The sequence below is a fragment of the Haliaeetus leucocephalus genome, unplaced genomic scaffold (assembly GCF_000737465.1).
Source record: "Haliaeetus leucocephalus isolate CR32 unplaced genomic scaffold, Haliaeetus_leucocephalus-4.0 Scaffold138, whole genome shotgun sequence".
NCBI lineage: Eukaryota > Metazoa > Chordata > Aves > Accipitriformes > Accipitridae > Haliaeetus > Haliaeetus leucocephalus.
In genome coordinates, this window is record NW_010972574.1 from 2,475,233 (window position 1) to 2,483,217 (window position 7,985).

Sequence of the window (7,985 nt, forward strand, 5' to 3'; positions counted from 1 at the left end):
GGGGCGGCGAAGGGCGGGGAGAGAGGCGAGGAGCGGAGCCGGCGGACCCTCGGCCCTGCGGAGCCCCCGGGATTTACAAGGAATCGCGTGCTCCTTCCCAGGCGGGAGCGAGGGCTCGTCCCGAAAAGCCAAACCCCCTCCTTCGCGCCCTGCTGTCCAGAATAGTCCCTTGGAGTCTTGCGAAGACAGGGGGGCTTTCGGGACCATGGCATCGACGGAAGGGTGAGGGGGACCGTCTCTGGGGAACGGGAGGAGCGGGAGGGTGGAGGGGGTCCGGCGTGAGCGCTTTGGGTCACCGGTTTCCAGGCGTCTGCTTCGTCGCTAATCCTCGCCGTTATCCCGGCGGGATAATTGGGGAGCGGGAGGAAACGGGAAGGAGGCGAGCCCCGTTCAGGAGAGGGCGAGAGAGCGGAGGGAAGAAGAATTTCAAATATGAGCCACTGGAAAGGTTTTGGTCTTCCTCCCATCACTTCTTTATTTAACCCCCGGAGGACAGATCAAGCTTAAACCGCTTGCCTGAAAGAAGAGTCCAAGTGAGTGGTTAACTCGGAGGCGGAGGGGGGAGCAGCCTCCTAAATATAATAATAATAATAATCAATAGTTCAAAAAGAATCGAGGAGCTGTCCCCCCACCCGCCCCTTAAAAAGGCAACAAACAAATCCAACTTCTTGAGGAGTTTTGCAATTTTGCAGTTTTGTGCCAAGTGCGTTACAGTGCTAGCAGGAGAAATGCTGGGAAGGGCGAAGGGTTATACAAGAGGCTTTAAAGAAAAGCAAGCACAGTTCAGCCCTGGTAGCATCCCTTGGAAGGAAACCTTTCTCCCTAGCCGTGACAGGATTGCGAGGACCGGCCGCTTCCTCGCTCTGATGGGGCTGGGGGCTTGTTCGGTTTACAGTGTAACTGGCAGTAGGAAAGAAAAGAAAATGTTTCTTTGATCTCTGGTTGCCCTCTTATAATACTAGCTAGTATTAGACTGCATCTGGTGTGAGCCTCCCCTTTATCCCTGGATGTTGTCAGGTTGTATCAGCATGATCTGCTCTGGATAGGACTCTCTGAGGACAGAGTGCAGGAGGAAGCTCTGTTTATATTGCTTTTGTGTCTCTCAGGCTGAAAGACTTGCTGAGCTGATTTAAATAACCCAACACATGTCTGGGAGGGTGTGCACGCAAATGTCCCGTTACCTGGACAAAGGAAGGAAAGGAACTGACTCTCTGCGGAGTGGCCCCCGAGCAGCCGGCTTGGGAGGAGTGGAAGGTTAGAAAGTATTAGCTTTGGTTGCTTTAGGAAAAGAACAGTCCCCAGGGTCTGACAGAGGGCAAATCTGTGGGCTCTTCTGGCTCTTCACAGGACTGTGGCGGAGGTAACTAACTTACCGTTCGCTACTGCCTTGCCTTCGCGGGGAATTGCTGCTCCAAATTTATACGTTCTTGTTTTGGTAGCAGCCCAGCAGTTTAATCTGCCCTGTAGCGTTTCCTCTGACAGTGAATCCCTTTTAACTGGATACTGTCAACAAACAGTTGGAGCCACGAGGAAGAAGCTCAGAGATGGAGGAACCAGCCTACATCCATAGGATTGCAGCTCCGTCTTCTCCGTCCCTTCTGGATCCTCGGACTACCCCAACTTTTGCTCCCCTCTGGGTGCTCCGGTCACCTGCTGTTTTCATTCCCACATCAGGTGGCTGTAGAGGTCTAGGCTTGTTTCGGACCGGTGGGGGAATGTGGGATCTGTTGTGCAGGGGTTTAATAGGAGGAGACGTGACGAGAGGTGGCTGTGTTAGAGGGATTTGTCAACTTTGGATGAAAGGAGGTTTTAAATGTGTGTAGAAAGAGAGGTGCTTTTAAAAGAAGTTGGCTGAACAGGTGGGTTAAAAAAGATCAAGAGCACGAGACACGGAAAGGCTTCAATAGATACTTCGGCTTTCCTTACTGGACAGAGCTAAATTGTCAGGGTGAGAAAAGAAGCAAAAAGTTTCGGCTTTGCTTTCAAACTTCTTAGGAAACGTTAATCTAGACTAAGCTGAAACTGTTTATTTGGTAGGATTCAACTAGTGCTCTGCGATAGCTGAAAACAAGTTGGGTGGGAAGCATTCCAGTTGTCAATCCCGTTTTACCAGTGAGAACCTCTTCCAAAACTGAATTGTGGTCTTTCCCTCCCCTCAGGTAAAAAGCTGAGGATGGAGATAAGCTTTACGCTGTGGCCTAAAGGTCAGCAAACTCAGGCACCGTAAGGATCATCAGGGAGAGCGAATACTGACCAGAGCTCGTTCGAGAAAGGCTTTCCACCAGCAGCAGCACAGTGGGAAAAAGGTAGCAGAAAGTGCCCCTCGCTGCAAGCAGAGCAGCCTGTCTCAGGCACACACAGGTACATGGAGAAAGACCTGCTGGAGGTAGAGACAAACTGTACGCACTCCAGGTTTATGTCTGGTGGCTCTTGGGATGTTCAGGTAGATACGTTAGTCGAGATCTGAAGTATATAAAGGCTTTATTTTGTTGTGATAGAACTAATGCAACCACAGTCATTTTTGCCGTGTGTTACTTCTCCTCTAACAGGGGACCTTACATAAACTCTCCAAAGTGTGGATGTCAGGGCTGTGGCAGGATACTTGGTGAACAACAAAAGGCCCCGATGTATACACAGAGGAAGGCAAATCTGTATTCCATCGTTAAGAAGTAGTGGTCACTTAGAGCCAGGATTTGCTAGGAAACATTTCCTTGTCTGCACCTTTCCAGTCATTATTTTTTTCTTTCAGTGTCTTATTTGGTTAAGCTTATCCACGTATGGGAATTTGCTGCCCAAATGTTTCTGTTCCAAGACGATGGTGGACAACAGGAAACTGCAGTCGGCTGAAAATGAGAAAGGGAATGTCCCCCAAGATGGCAAAACCAGACCCATGTGTCCTCCAGGTCTACCTTGCTGTGGTTCCAGCTAGCAGGGCTTTGGCTCACTGTGGAATATGCTGTCTGTATCTTGACTGTTAAGTCTTCCTTTCACAAAATCCCCTGGCACAGATCTCATTACCAAGATGGATTTTTGGTGTTTTAGCTGGTGCTGAAAATGGAAAATAGCTGTTTCAAGGAGGAAGGGCTAGAACCAAGTATTGATACTGTTCACGGTTGCTTGTTTTTATGTTCGCTGTTTAAATGTCCTCTGCTGGCCATGACTGCAGACAGGGTGCTGCTGGGAGAAGTTCCCTTCTGATCTCTGCCGGCATCGCCTTTCGTGAGTCCTTAGCACAGTTCAAAAATTGAGCGACATTAGTTCGTGTTCATAGATTGTGGTGTCTGGCATAGGGCTCAGTATGTGGTAGTTTGAACCTATGGAGATTTATTGTAGCAGGGCATTTAAGCATTTCCTTTGCTTTCACAGCGTCTGAGGGGACCTAAAGGTTAAATGAGATTGACTCTGATCCAATTGATGATGCCTATGCTTGCCTTCAGACCTTTGAGCAAAGTCCTGAACACCTTGCTTCACATGGTTTTGTTATAGCTCTCATCTCTCTTTAGTGTTACTATTTCAAAAGGGGAAGAATGCAGTACCTTGCCACTGTTTTTAAAAAAAACCAACCCACATGTGCATAACCTAGAGACAGGTTTTAGATGTTAAATCAGCATATGACTTTGTAACTCAGATACTAAACCTTGAGTGTTTAAATTATTTTATTTTACCTATTTGAGTGATGCTGTTTTAGATACTCTAAAAATCTGGAGACGTTTGTATTTTGTATGCCTTTGAAGAGTGGGAGTTCCAGGTTTGAAATTTAGGGTTGGGTCTGTTCCTTCAAGAACACAGCCACTAGGAGACACTATCACTGCATCTATAGTAGTAAACTAACCAGAGGCAGAGCAGGTGTCTGAGCTGGGAGCTCAACCCTCCGCGCCCAGGTCAGCCCAGAGCAGTTCGCCCATGGCTCTCCCAGTTCACAGGCATGGTTAGGCGGTCAGCATGGACCAGTGGCCGTTCCCAGTGGGCAGTTCGGATGTCACCACCATGTCGTGGAGAGTTCAATAATAATACTCTTCCATTTCCATTGGTCTTGGTGCGAGAGAACAGTACCAGGGCAGGTTTATGAAAAGAACAGAGAAGTTACCCTTATGACTATATGGTACACGTTTAACAGGCAAGTCTGTGTGGGCGTCTGTGCATGCACCCTGCTACAAAATAAATCTAGTGAAGTGGAAGAGTACGCTGAAACATTACGTTTGAAAATACAGAAGTCTGGGTAATTGCTTAGTGTCGTGATTTGATTAGTGAAATCGTTGTAAGTGCTTCACAATTTTATGTACATTTAACATAAATGGTGTTTATGTAATATGAAATGGCACAGATGCAGAGCTCCTATCCTGTTCAGAGTAGCAGATATACTGCATGCAAGCGACAGAGATCCCTGTCTTGATATTTGACTTTTATCAACATCTCACCAGGAAAAAAAAACCCCAACAGAAACCCCAGCTGTTGTCCATTCCTCCTCTCCAAACTTAATTGTTCCTACATTCTTCTTCTATAGATACTGTATCTTCATCCCAAGTTTCACTGTCTCTAAAGCTACAGTTCCATGGTCATGAATTCGGTTTGTTTGTACTACCTGATCACCAAACAATATGAGTTCGGTCCAGATCAGGGAGCATATGATTTGATTTCTCTAAAATTAGCCACAGTATATAGTATGGAGCTTACACAGGTTTTATACAAGCTGTAGAAAAATGATTATTAGTCAATTCTACGCAAAGTTAACACAGGAGGCACAAATAATAAATACCTCACCCGGCATCAAGCCCTGTGGATGCAAGTTAACCTGTTAGCGTTTTTTGAACAAATTTGAACCTTAAGAATTAATTTATTGTACAGGATTAGTGTTTTAGTCATGCGGCTGCGGTGGTTTTGGATCTTGGAGTAGGAGTCCTAAAGCCATTTGCTGCGTTGTCAAGACAAAGCCTGAAAGCGAGATTGCCAACACTTATTATGCGCCTAGCCCAGAGACAACAGGACACACCTAGGTGAGTCAGAAAAACTTGCTTTGCGTTTCATGGTAGGCTTCAGACACCTACATAGGAGAGTGGGTTTTCAGGATCTGCCACAATATGTACAACAAGCACACCCACAGATTTCTTGTCATCTGAGTTTTTACTCTGTAATTTACCCACAAAATTCCTCTAAATGGAAACTTGATGAAATATGCTGGCACAAATGTTTTGCTACTTCAGAGGATTAAATCCTCCAAGTGCTCTCATTGTTACTTTTATGCCCGGTTCGAACAGCACTGACTCAGGATGGAGATGTGTTACCCTATGCTCTTTCTCAGACCTTTTGTGGGACAGATGGAGTGGATGTAGCCTATTAATTAGACATATCAGCTGTGGCTCTGACCTCATTTCACTGTTGTCAGTTGCAAATCTCTCATCGATTTCAATAAAAAAGAATTAGGCTTGCTCTACAGAAGATAACTCATGTTCCTTAAAACTAATTTGATGACACGATAGTTGTCATGGCCCCAACCTTCAGTTTGCCCGTGAGCTACACTTTCAAAAAGAAGTTGTCACCTAGACATTAACTCCATTTTTCTACATATCCAGATCCTTATATTGATGCAGAAGGATTGACAGGGACTTATTTATTCTGAACTTTTTGTAAAAAGCAGGTTATAGTATTGGATTAGATATACAAAGGCTAAAGGGAGATAGTGCTTCTTTAAAAAATAGCTAAAGTTTTCAAAAATCTTGCCTTACCGTAGCTTTCTGTGAGATAAACGTGTGTGTACACCCTCCTCCATGAAGACACATGCAGGTGTAGATGTACAAATGCACTAAGAACTCGGCATACAAAGCAGTATTGTATTTCTATACTAGCAAATTACTGCCTTTAATTTTTCTTCTTCGTCTTCCTGTTTTCCCCTTGATCTACAGGCTATCCCAGCCAAGATTGCTAATAACTGTAAATTTGTGAGCAGTATTTAAAGGGTCACAGATTTTCAGTTTAAAAAGGCTGTCATTAAAACTCCGTCCTGTTTCACCTGCGTAGCAGTGTGGTTGGCACGCAGGTTCCTTCTTGGTGGATGCGACAGCGGGAGTGCTGGGCTGCGTGCGCGGGGGGACGCAGAGCCCCCACTAACCCTCGCCTGCAGTGCCAGGCTATCTCTGCAAAGAGTCGTCTTCGTGCAGGAGCAAGCTGTGTGCTTCCGAGGGGTGCGGAGGGAAGGCACGGTGCTCACAAGTGCACTTTCATCTTCGGTACCTTCTCCTTTAATACCTTTTCGTTCTCTGTATGATTTAATTACCTTCCCCAGCCCAAAGTGTTGCAATACCTGCTTTTCAGAACAATTAATTATATGAGTTCTTGAAAACTGGATCTGTCAATCCATCACCTCTCTTATTGTCCATCTGCTAATGAAAACTCCTCTCTTGCCAAGTCAGTACAGTATTTCACACGTTTAGCCTCCAGCTTATTAGTTTAAAATGCTATTTCCAGAGGCATGCAAACAATAAAAATAAGTGTGCTTTTATATATTTAATCCTACTTCTATATTAATTTCAAAGCCTCTCAGTGTACTTAAAGCTTTAAGACAATTAGCTACAATACATGTCTCGGTGTTTAGGAAAGATAGCAGACTATGCTCAAAGATCATCATATTTTCTAACTTTTATCTAGAACATACTTGATCCTGTGTAAGCAGTTCCAAATTGGGGATCCTTACAAGGAAGAACAAAAAAGAACCAAGGCATAAAAGAATTAAGGAACACTCCTGCTAATTACAGGCATCTTCAGAAGAACGGCATGTAATTCACAAAAATGCAGGTTCAGTGACACGTCTGAGAAATCAAATTCATTGAAGTGTTTTAAAGAAAAGAAGGTGGAAGGGGAATTTAAAAATGAAAAACATTTAATTTTTACTTTTCAAAAATAATGTGTAGTTTCAGTCCAAACATTTTCATTTCAAACCTATTCTTGAGTTGAAAAAAAGGTCAATGAAAAAAGGAAGACTAAAATGAAATGGTAGGGGCTCCACTACAAGGGAAAACACTTCAGTGTGTATTAGGGAGACATTTTGGGTTGACTAAAACAGTATTTGTCTTTTTTAGTGTTTGGGTTTTTTTAAGTTTTGCTGACAAACTCAAAACATATCTTTTTTAGTGTGACTGCGACTGATGTGTTTCTTGACTTTTTAAAAATATAAACACCAAGTCAAACATCAGTAATTTTTCCAGGCTGCTTTTTGCTCTGTAGCCTGTTTTACTATTTTCTCAACACATGATTTAAGCTCTGGGCTATTCCTGTAGGTATTTAAATTTATATAGAATCATAGAATAGTTTGGGTTTGAAGGGACCTTTAAAGGTCATCTAGTCCAACCCCCCTGCAATAAGCAGGGACATCTTCAACTAGATCAGGTTGCTAAGAGCCCCGTCCAGCCTGACCTTGAATGTTTCCACGGATGGGGCATCCACCACCTCCCTGGGCAACCTGTGCCAGTGTTTCACCACCCCCCTCGTAAAAAATGTCTTCCTTATACCGAGTCTAAATCAACCCTCTTTCAGTTTAAAACGGTTACCCCTTGTCCTATTGCAACAGGCCCTGCTAAAAAGTTTGTCCCCATCTTTCTCATAAGCTCCCTTTACGTAGTGGAAGCCTGCTATGAGGTCTCCCTGGAGCCTTCTCTTCTCCAGGCTGAACAACCCCAACTCTCTCAGCCTTTCTTCACAGGAGAGGTGTTCTGTCCCCCTGATCGTTTTTGTGGCCCTCCTCTGGACCGGCTCCAACAGGTCCATGTCCTTCTTATGTTGAGGACTCCAGAGCTGGACACAGTACTGCGGGTGGGGTCTTACCGGAGCAGAGAAGAGGAGCAGAATTACTTCCCTTGACCTGCTGGCCACAATTCTTTTGATGCAGCCCAGGATATGGTTGGCTTTCTGGGCTGTAAGTGCACATTGCCAGGTCATGTCCAGTTTTTCTTTCACCAGTACCCCCAAGTCCTTCTCTGCAGGGCTGCTCTCAG